The following is a 12,307-nucleotide window of genomic DNA, read 5'->3' on the forward strand; positions in this document are numbered from 1 at the left end:
TCAGGAGACTGTGTTATACTGAGGAACAAGGACTGAGCCAGATAAATACATTTATGAGTCAGGCTTCTACTGCAACTGTTATAGTCAGCTAACAATAAAACAGCACTTTAAACTTTGGCTACCACGCTTTTATACCCAACATTTAACAGCCGTCTATTAAGTGAGCTGAGTAAGTCAGAATGAATCAATATATGATTCTTGATAAATCTCAGACAATAACACAGTCATGCATAGCTTTTTATATTTCACCCATGTACATCTCAAAATATTAGTCAGTTAGTTTAGAATGTCTATAAATTCTTCTTCTACTCCTTCCTTATATGCCCACACCTTTATAATGCACAGGTTAATCTAATGCTTTATTAATATGGGTATCAGTGTTGCAAGCATTTGCCCAGCTCAGTAGTCTCAATAGTTTGCTGTTGGTTGGTTTGGTTGCCTGGTGCTGAATTGAACCAGTGGGATGGAAGAGAATGCTGAGTGGCTGTAGACCATTTATATGCAAAAGAGTGAACAGAAATCACAGCACGACACAGCAATGAGGTGAGATTTAGACTCACTAGAAAGATCAGTTAAGGTCGCCCCCAAGGACAGTCTGAAACCAAAGCACACTGCAACTAAATGAAGACATGCTTCAATTAACACATTGACCGTAGCTCTGCATCAGTGCCTCATTTAAAAAGAAAACAATACACAGACAACAGTCAGACAAAGATTGCTATAGAAACCTTAAAGGGATAGTTCACCCAAAAAATTAAATTCTTTCATAATTTACTCTCCCTCATGCCATCCCAGATGTGCATGATTTTCTTTCTTCAGCAGAACACAAAAGAAGATTTTTAAAGAAATATCTCAACTCTGTTGGTCCTGTAATGCAAGTGAATTGTGGCCAGAAATCTGAAGGTACAAAAAGCACATAAATGCAGCATAAGAGTAATCCACATGACTCCAGTGTCCCACATCTATCATATCGCTTATGAAGATATGGATTTAACATGTGAGATGATTAACATATGGATACATAATTAACATATGGATGTGGGTGAGAAACAGATACATTTTTAAGTCCTTTTTTAAATATAAATCTCCACTTTCACTTTTACTTTCACATGTGAAAGTGAAACTAAACAGGCGCAGCATGTGACTTTCAGATGTGAAAGTGAAAATGGAGATTTACAGTAAAAAGGACATAAATATTGATTTGTTTCTCACCTACACCTATTATATCACTTCTGAAGATATGGATTTGACAACTGGAGTCATATGGATTAATTTTATACTGCTTTTATCTGCTTTTTGGACCTTCAAGTTTTGTCTACCATTCACTTGCATTGATAGAACCTACAGAGATGAGATATTCTTAAAAAAAAAATCCATTTGTGTTCAGCAAAAAAAAAAAAGAAAAAGAAATAGAAATTCATACGCATCTGGGATGGCATGAGGGTGATAAATTAGGAGAGAATTTTCATTTTTGGGTGAACTACCCCTTTAATGGCAGCACAAGTCACTTCTGTCAACATAGCTTACTATTGCTCTGTAATCTTTAATTTATAGCTACTACGGTACTAGGGAACAGTCTACAATCATCCAGTTAGGCGAATCTTTAGAGATTAAGATTAGACTTTTTCAAAAACCTGTATTCACAAGAAATGTAATGTGATAACAGATTCATCATATTTATTATCATTTAATAAGCATGGTTGCGAGGGTTACTTTTGAAATGTATTCCACTACAGATTACAGAATACATGCTGTAAAATTTAATTTGTAACGTATTCCATTAGATTACTCAAGGTCAGTAAAGTATTCTAAATACTTTGCATTACTTCTTCAGCACTGGTAGATTTTTTCACTTGTTTTGACAATAAAAACTCTGCCAGTACAGTAAGACAAAATACACATGTTAAAAATACATTCTCTGAAAAACCTAAATATCTTATGCAGTGTTGTTTCTAAAACAAGATCAAGAAAATTGATCGTGTATCAATTTTATATATTTTTTAGATATTTTTACAGAAAAGCAATAAAAAAATTCTCATCAAGAATAAGATTTTTGTTCAAATATCAAAGGTCTTACTACAGAAAAAAAATGTGGATTTTCTTGATAAAAAAATATGATCGTGCCTGGTAACATGTACAGGTAAAATGGCTAGAAATAGCATTTTAGCTTAGTGTAAAGCAAAATGTTCACATAAAAATTTACACAAGGTTTATTTCTATTTCTGCTGCTCCAAACTTCCTTCAAACTTACTTCAAACTTACTTCTCTGTCTGCTCGTATGAATGTAACACATCATAAGAAAGTGTTTCACTGCTGTTCAAATGCACTTTGGATCGCATCATTTATATGCATAAATGTTTTCCATCTGAAAGGACTAAATATTAAATGAAACAAATTACAATAAAATGCAAAGTAATCTCTTCAGTAATCAAAATACTTTTTTAATGTAACTGTATTCTAATTACCAATGATTTAAATTGTAACTGTAGTGGAATACAGTTACTTATATTTTGTATTTTAAATACGTAATCCGATTACATGTATTCTGTTACTCCCCAACCCTGATACTAAGTGTCCAAACCACAGCATGCTAAAATGTAATTGGTTAAATAAATCCATTTATTGATTCTCTGGGTGGAAATTAACCAAAAATACCAGCCATGGCTTTTTCTCTTACTTAGAGACAAACCCGATTGCATAATATATGGACTCATGTGGACTCAGGTTTCAGAGCCACTCCTTCACCAAGCCCACGAGATCTGGCATCTACAATTGGCTGGCTCTATTGAAGCTAAACTGCGATTGGTCTAAATCTAGGGCAAGCCTCAACATGACATACTGACAGTTATGCACAAATGACTCAGTCTGTTACCATGTGGAAGTACTTGCAGTGTTAACAATAACAAAACAAAAAAGGGCATTTTACAGTGATTTTAGTTCCACACCAAGCATTTTATTTTTTTCAAATACAGAATTATTCATTAAAAAAATTAAAAAACCATGCCATTATCATTATTAGCTAAATGTTTTATTGCGCAAACAGCATATTCTTTGATTGTAAGACCAGTCTCTTGAAACCACTGACCAAAAGTCTAAAAGTCAGATATTTGATTGCATTGAAGGTTGACATGGTTAAACAGATTTTAAATGTCATCGCCTGTCTCCGACTTAAAGATCTGCGTGCAAGGGGGTCAACAAGGTTTCTTCTTTGTTCAAGCTGAGATTATGTAAGAGTTCTCACACAAAAGGGCGGTCCTGCAAGTTTTGCTTCTCTCAAACACCACAGAGGGATCTTCCCTTTTAGTACTTAGTACAGAGTTGGTTAGAAATGCCAGTCAACTTGAGCAGGCACTACTTACATGTTAATTAAAATGCCATTCTCCTTGTGAGCCCAGATTCTTTTTAGAGTGGTTTTAGCCGTGTTTTAAAAAACATTGCACAGAGATATATTCAATTACATCCAGGTCTTTCTCATGCATTTTAAAAAACATAAGATTACTTTTTTTATTGCATGACTGTTTGTTGTACAGACGTGCACTAATTTCACTTTCCAGACATGCTGAGTAATGACTGATCACTGATCAGTGCCACTAATTCATACTTTCTAATTATTTCTAGATTGGCTTTCAGGGTGGATAATCTGTTGCTATTCTGGATAGCTCGTGCCTGCCAGGGACAAATATTCTTGGATGTTCAGTGTAACATCATTCACCCACCACCACATACAGTATAGTATAATGGGCCCTGGACAGAGTACATCATTGATAATGTACAGATCACACAGTGGAATATTCTTCATATTCCACATAGGAGTGGTGGTGGTGTAGTGGACTAAAGCACTGAACTGGTAAGTGGACACCATTGTGTCCTTGGGCAAGGCACTTAACTCCAGGTTGCTCCAGGGGGATTGTCCCTGTAATCAGGGCACTGTAAGTTGCTTTGGATAAAAGCGTCAGCCAAATTTTATAAATGTAAATATTCTAGTATGAGTATACCATAATGTGCAATGACAGACTTTTGTTTTGGGAATTCATGAAGTGCAATGCAATTTATATAAAGTAATATTTCACCAAAAATGTAAATTCTACAAACGAAGATTTTTAGAAGAACATCTCAGCTCTGTAGGTCCATACAATGCAGGTGAATGGTGACCAAAATTCAAAAGCACATAAAGGCAGCATAAAAGTAACCCATACTACTCCAGTGGTAAAATCCATTTCTTCAGAAGTGATATGATAGGTGTGGGTGAGAAACAGATCAACAGCTTCACAATTTTGGTCACCATTCACTTGCATTTTATAGACCTACAGAGCTGAAATATTCTTCTAAAAATCTTCGTTTGTGTTCAGCAGAAGAAAGAAAGTCATACACATCTGGGATAGCATGAGGGTGAGTAAATGATGAGAGAATTTTTATTTTTAGGTAAACTATTCTTTAAATGATTAAAGTTATGTTGTGCATTATGGGGTTAGTTGGCACTATGTTAAAACACTAGTTTTAAAAGAACACACAGAAATGTTAAGAGTTAAATGTTAATTTTAAGAGATTTTATTTCAAACCAGGACAACAAATTATATTAAGATTATATTAGATTATATTAATATGATTATGATTAATACACTATATTGCCAAAAGTATTCGCTCATCTGCCTTTAGACGCATATGAATTTAAGTGACATCCCATTCTTAATCCATAGGGTTTAATATGACGTCGGCCCACCCTTTGCAGCTATAACAGCTTCAACTCTTCTGGGAAGGCTTTCCACAAGGTTTAGGAGTGTGTTTATGGGAATTTTTGACCATTCTTCCAGAAGCGCATTTGTGAGGTCAGACACTGATCTTGGATGAGAAGGCCTGGCTCGCAGTCTTCACTCTAATTCATCCCAAAGGTGCTCTATTGGGTTGAGGTCAGGACTCTGTGCAGGCCAGTCAAGTTCTTCCACACCAAACTCGCTCATCCATGTCTTTATGGACCTTGCTTTGTGCACTGGTGTGCAGTCATGTTGGAACAGGAAGGGGCCATCCCCAAACTGTTCCCACAAAGTTGGGAGCATGGAATTGTCCAAAATCTCTTGGTATGCTGAAGCATTCAGAGTTCCTTTCACTGGAACTAAGGGGCCAAGCTCAGCTCCTGAAAAACAACCCCACACCATAATCCCCCTCCACCAAACTTCACAGTTGGCACAATGCAGTCAGACAAGTACCGTTCTCCTGGCAACCGCCAAACCCAGACTCGTCCATCAGATTGCCAGATGGAGAAGCATGATTCGTCACTCCAGAGAACGCGTCTCCACTGCTCTAGAGTCCAGTGGCGGCATGCTTTACACCAATGCATCCGATGCTTTGCATTGCACTTGGTGATGTATGGCTTGGATGCAGCTGCTCGGCCATGGAAACCCATTCCATGAAGCTCTCTACGCACTGTTCTTGAGCTAATCTGAAGGCCACATGAACTTTGGAGGTCTGTAGCGATTGACTCTGCAGAAAGTTGGTGACCTCTGCGCACTATGCGCCTCAGCATCCGCTGACCCCGCTCTGTCATTTTACGTGGCCTACCACTTCGTGGCTGAGTTGCTGTCATTCCCAATCGCTTCCACTTTGTTATAATACCACTGACAGTTGACTGTGGAATATTTAGTAGCGAGGAAATTTCACGAATGGACTTGTTGTACAGGTGGCATCCTATCACAGTACTACGCTGGAATTCACTGAGCTCCTGAGAGCGGCCCATTCTTTCACAAATGTTTGTAGAAGCAGTCTGCATGCCTAGGTGCTTCATTTTATACACCTGTGGCCATGGAAGTGATTGGAACACCTGAATTCAATTATTTGGATGGGTGAGCGAATACTTATGGCAATATAGTGTATATGAATAATTTATGGTTTAGAGTAAAAAGGTCCATGCCAATGCAGGAGTGTAGGACGTCTGACAATTTACCCAGCAGCAACGACTTGCTCCTGTCCTGCAGATTAGATTAAATCATGTGAAGAAGGCAGCATGACCCTTTTGAGGACAGACCTTTCATTCTGTATGGATAACGGGCCATTAAATATTTTATTTATTTTGGCCTTAAATAAACTGTGCAAACATACAAGTAATATATTATATTTCCCAATAAGCTACATGAAAGAACAACATTAAAAGGGGAAAAACCTTAATGGAATGGCGTTAAACTGCTAACAGTGAAGATTTGATTAAGTTAAGATGATATCACATATACAATACTTGACTCAAATGAAATGTAAAAGACAAAGGGTTTGTCTAAGCTTGTATCTAAAAGACATCTTTTCGAGAATGTTAATATTGATATCTGGCTAAAGTATAATATGTTTCACAGTAAATGTGTTAGCACACTCGTCTAACCAGAGAAGCCATATTGAACTGAACAGATAAGGCTGTGATAATCCTATAAGTAATGCCAGGCTTGATGTGCAGTGCGTGAGTTACATTACAGGCTGGGTGGAGGGAACCAAGGCAACTGTGAGTGTCAGGTTGTAAATGGTTCCAGCTGAGCACCAGGCCTACATTATTATATAACCTCAGCTGCCCTAAACATTCTTCATGCACGGGTTACACTGATATATCATATATAGTCTGCATGCACTGATCATGCAGTAAGACTGCTGCGAGGCCAGAAAAAAATCTTGGCCTAAAAGACACTTGTGGATGATACATATGTCTAGTATAATTTCAGATATGCTTATCATGCAGTGTTCCTGCAAAAGGGTGAACATTTCATGATAAGATAGCTACATAAACTCAATATCATTTTCAGGGTCACTAAGAACTCAGTCTTTGCTGAAACTTTGTTGACACACATCTAACTTACTGGAGACTCAGTTAGTTTCCTGTGATAGATCAAGGAAAGGGTTGCACTTCAGCCTTGCACAATTCACACAGAGCTCAATATAGAATATCTGTAGACAGAGAGAGAGAAAAAAAAAAAACTTTGAATTCACAACACCAGTCTGAAGGTCTACATAAAAGATTCAAGCTTTTGGATTAGTTACAGTGCATTCATATAGTATAAAGGAAAAATAAATGCTCTTAAATTTCACTTAAACCTTAAGATATGTATTTTGATATATGTTAATAATTTTGCAGATCACAAAGATCAATTTTATATTGTTCAGGTTGAAGAATTACAAACAATGTACCTGTAGATCAGCTGGTAGTGCATGGTGCTATTCAAAGGGAATCTATGAACTGAATAAATGCATACCTTGAATAAGTTGTTTCGGATAGATTGTCTACCAAATGTGAAGATATGGGAATATATCGCCCAAAAATGAAAATTCTGTTAGTATTTACTTAGCCTAAAGTCACTCCAAACTAGGGCTGGGTATTGATACAGATAACCCAATTTGATTCCGATTCACAAGCACTCGATTTGATTCGATATTGATTCATATGGGTACATTTCTGTTAAAATGTCCATTTTGATTACATATGAAATAAATTCTCTCAGCTAATGCTCTTAATTATAGAAGAACCTTCTAGGCAACCATTCTAGGTACAATTCGAAAATATAATTTTTACAAATGATATTTTATCATTAGTTTTTTATCAAACCGATCATATTTTAGCTTTTAAAATTTTTTCAAATTCAATATACACTATATTGCCAAAAGTATTCACTCACCCATCCAAATAATTGAATTCAGGTGTTCCAATCACTTCCATGGCCACAGGTGTATAAAATGAAGCACCTAGGCATGCAGACTGCTTCTACAAACATTTGTGAAAGAATGGGCCGCTCTCAGGAGCTCAGTGAATTCCAGCGTGGTACTGTGATAGGATGCCACCTGTGCAACAAGTCCAGACGTGAAATTTCCTCGCTACTAAATATTCCACAGTCAACTGTCAGTGGTATTATAACAAAGTGGAAGTGATTGGGAATGACAGCAACTCAGCCACGAAGTGGTAGGCCACGTAAAATGACAGAGCGGGGTCAGCGGATGCTGAGGTGCATAGTGCGCAGAGGTCACCAACTTTCTGCAGAGTCAATTGCTACAGACCTCCAAAGTTCATGTGGCCTTCAGATTAGCTCAAGAACAGTGCGTAGAGAGCTTCATGGAATGGGTTTCCATGGCTGAGCAGCTGCATCCAAGCCATACATCACCAAGTGCAATGCAAAGCGTCGGATGCAGTGGTGTAAAGCATGCCGCCACTGGACTCTAGAGCAGTGGAGACGCGTTCTCTGGAGTGACGAATCACGCTTCTCCATCTGGCAATCTGATGGACAAGTCTGGGTTTGGCGGTTGCCAGGAGAACGGTACTTGTCTGACTGCATTGTGCCAACTGTGAAGTTTGGTGGAGGGGGATTATGGTGTGGGGTTGTTTTTCAGGAGCTGGGCTTGGCCCCTTAGTTCCAGTGAAAGGAACTCTGAATGCTTCAGCATACCAAGAGATTTTGGACAATTCCATGCTCCCAACTTTGTGGGAACAGTTTGGGGATGGCCCCTTCCTGTTCCAACATGACTGCGCACCAGTGCACAAAGCAAGGTCCATAAAGACATGGATGAGCGAGTTTGGTGTGGAAGAACTTGACTGGCCTGCACAGAGTCCTTACCTCAACCCGATAGAGCACCTTTGGGATGAATTAGAGCGAAGACTGCGAGCCAGGCCTTCTCGTCCAACATCAGTGTCTGACCTCACACATGCGCTTCTGGAAGAATGGTCAAAAATTCCCATAAACACACTCCTAAACCTTGTGGAAAGCCTTCCCAGAAGAGTTGAAGCTGTTATAGCTGCAAAGGGTGGGCCGACGTCATATTAAACACTATGGATTAAGAATGGGATGTCACTTAAGTTCATATGCGTCTAAAGGCAGATGAGCGAATACTTTTGGCAATATAGTGTATTTCAACAATTAATGTATTGAAAACACATATATTATGTTGCATGTATACAGGGCTGGGAGGGTTACTTTTCAAATGTATTTCACTACAGATTACAAAATATATGCTGTAAAATGTAATTTGTAACGTATTCTGATAGATTACTCAAAGTCATTAATGTAATCTGAATACTTTGGATTCAGCACTGGTAGATTTTTTCACTTGTTTTGACTATAAACAAGATAAAAACAAGTAAAAAAAACATCTGCCAGTACAGTAAAACAAAATACACTTATATTAAAAATAAATTTTCTGATATTTTGATAAAATATATACAGTAAGTATATGACTGAACGTGGATTTTCTAGATAAAAAATGTATTCGTGGCTGATAACAGGTGCATGTAAAAGGGGAAGAAATAGCATTTTATCTTAGCATAAAGCTAAATGTTCACGACAATTTACACAAGGTTAACTATTTCTGCTGCTCCAAACTTACTTCAAAACCCCAAACAGTGCACACAACCGCATCATTTTTATCAATGACATTATATCCACCTTTTAAGCAGTGGAAAATCACACTCTGTCTGCTTGTATGAATGTAACATATTATAAAAAAAGTGTTTCACCACTGTTCAAACATTCCTCGGATCGCATCATTAATACTGATAAATGCTTTCAAGTCAAGTCATTTTTATTTGTATAGCGCCTTTCACAACACACATCGTTTCAAAGCAGCTTTACACAAAATCATGCATTAAAAGACGAATAGAATATATATTAAATGAAAAAATAACAATAAAATGCAAAGTAATCTCTTCAGTAATCAAAATACTTTTTGATTGTAACTATTCTGATTACCAATGATTTAAATTGTAACTGTAGTGAAATGCAGTTACTAATTTTTTGTATTTTAAATAAGTAATCCAGTTACATGTATTCCGTTACTCCCCAACCCTACATATACAGTATATTTTTGTTACATGTTTATTGCATAATTTTACTATTTACAAGTATTTATATTGAGCTAGAACACAATTACATTATTTTTATATTATGTAGAACACGTGTTAAATCGGTAGTGTCTTTTTAAGACTAACGGCATCAGCCAGAGAGCACATATAACGAGAGGGTTGTTTTTAATCAACAACTGACTGTAAAAAACAGAAAGGGTATTAAAAGAAACATTATTCAATAAAAATGGATCAGTGGATCTTGTCTTTGGACAAATAGAATGAGTTAAACCAAAATTTTACTCTCAACACGCAGTGAAAAGATCCTGTGCTAAAACGTCTTACCACTCAATCACTGGTGAGAGAAATCTGTGCTATAAAATCTCCACCTTTGACCAACCCCGAACAGTAGGTGGTGCTATGCACGAAGAATGTGAAAGTGAAAGTAGAGATTTACAATAAAAGAAGGACTTAAATATTGATCTGTTTCTCACCCACACTTATATCGCTTTAGAAGACATAGATTCAACCACTGGAGTCGCATGGTTGACTTTTGTGCTGGTTTTATGTGTTTTTTGGAGCGTCAAAGTTCTGGACACATTCACTTCCATTGTATGGACCTACAAAGCAGAGACATTCTTAAAAAATATTCGTTTGTATTCAGCAAAAGAAAAAAAGTCATACACATCTGGGAAGGCATGAGGGTGAGTAAATGATGAGAGAATTTTCATTTTTGGGTGAACCATCCCTTTAAGACCATCACCAAACAGTAGAGCAGTGCGTCTTCTCATGACAGTCAAACATAAAAATAGTTAAATAGCGTCCTCAGCTGACAACTGTTATGAATCTGAATATGACATTAAACATGTATGTTTCGCTTCAACTACTATGAGAACGTGCAAAATGATTGACAAGCAATAAGCACATCAAAGTTTTCTGATGGGGTGATCAACAAATGTGTCCGCGACATGCGGTCACATTTTTGTTTACTGTTTACACAGTCTAGTGTTGTCACAAAGTGAGACCAGTGAGCTATCTCAGGACACTTATTTCAGTGGTATCTTTATGGAAGAAGGGCATTTTTTGCATACCTTTGGATGAAAAAAATCCCTTACAGCACCTTTTAATCACAGTCCCTTATAGCGAAAAGACGTGTGAAGATTCTTTGTGTGTGTGTGTGTGTGTGTGTTCCACAGAACAAAAAATAATTACAAGTTTAAAGTGAAATTAGGTAAATAATGACAGTATTTTCTTCTTACGTGTGAACTATTCATATAAAGCCATCAAATGTAAGATCGTAAACACCAACTAGCGATATTCCGGGTTCAATACAAGTTAAGCTCAATTGACAGCATTTATGGCATAATATTGATTACCACAAAAAATTATTTAGACTTCCCTCCTTTTCTTTAAAAAAAGTTTCAAAAGTATAGCCAGAAGACATGCTAACATGATTTTTAATGTGATAAAATCGCTTACTAACCTTTTCTGTGTAAAGTTATATCAAATTTTACAACTTAAACCATAAAACGACCAAGAAAACGACAATTTTAACAACTTAGCTCAAAAAATACACAAGTTTTAACAGCAGAATTGTTCTTTTATAAAATTATAAACTTCACATTTCCGCCTTTTAAACCACTTTAAAAAATTGGCCCAATTCACTTCCATTGTAAGTACCTCACTGCAATCTCGATTTTTTAAGAAAAGGTGGGACAAGTTGAAATTCTTTTTTGTGGTAATCAACATTATGCCACAAATGCTGTTTATTGAGCTTAACTTGAATTTAACCTGGAATATTCCTTTAAGAAATAGTGTGCAATAAAAAGAAACTATTGCATTATTGCATTTTGATGCAATCATGTCTCTATTGCTCTTTCAGGGTCATGATACTTGCAGTCTCGAGGGACATGGCCACACAAGTCACATTTTGCCACCTCCTCAAAACTGAAAAATGACCAAGACCAAGCAACAAATTAGTGGCTGATTTTCCAGTTGATGGTCTGAACCTCGGCCTCTTGTCTAGCACTGAGAGGTCGGGTAGAAGAAAGCACACAGGCTTTCATTGTACAACACAAGGCTTAGTATTGTGAGACCGATTGGGATGAGCATCTCCTTACCCAAACCAGCTGATCGTTTTACCATAGCATTACTAACAGCTGTCAGGCACCTAACATTATGCAAAAAAACAAAAAAGTGTGAAATCAGTGTTTATTTATAGGCCTTGGTTTAATCAGAGCATACTGTGATTTTTGTTCTTGCTTAATTGTTATTACATTTGTAATCATTCTAATGTTAATCATTTATGTCTGATTGAGTAAACAATCTAAAACATAATGATTTTGTCAAACATATTTAGTCTGTTTTATTAATTAATAATGTTTTACTGGTTATCAACCATCTAATTATTGTACTTGTTATTGGTTATCAAACAATCACTTGAAACTCATAAAGACTGATGATTCTGATCACGTCTTGCACATGCAAGGCAGACATTGGCATTAAATTTGTTGA

At 36.8% G+C, this 12,307-nt stretch overlaps 1 long non-coding RNA gene across 1 annotated transcript; it reads right to left on the reverse strand.

The window, feature by feature from the left end:
- Positions 1 to 6,830: 6,830 nt before the first annotated feature.
- Positions 6,831 to 11,019, reverse strand: LOC127412606 (uncharacterized). Its single transcript, XR_007892459.1, has 3 exons — positions 10,288 to 11,019; positions 7,159 to 7,207; positions 6,831 to 6,918 (listed from the first exon to the last, which is right to left on the reverse strand). It is a non-coding gene; the product is annotated as an uncharacterized LOC127412606 (long non-coding RNA).
- Between the last annotated feature and the right edge of the window lie 1,288 nt (positions 11,020 to 12,307).

The sequence above is a fragment of the Myxocyprinus asiaticus genome, chromosome 22, assembly GCF_019703515.2.
Source record: "Myxocyprinus asiaticus isolate MX2 ecotype Aquarium Trade chromosome 22, UBuf_Myxa_2, whole genome shotgun sequence".
Lineage (NCBI taxonomy): Eukaryota > Metazoa > Chordata > Actinopteri > Cypriniformes > Catostomidae > Myxocyprinus > Myxocyprinus asiaticus.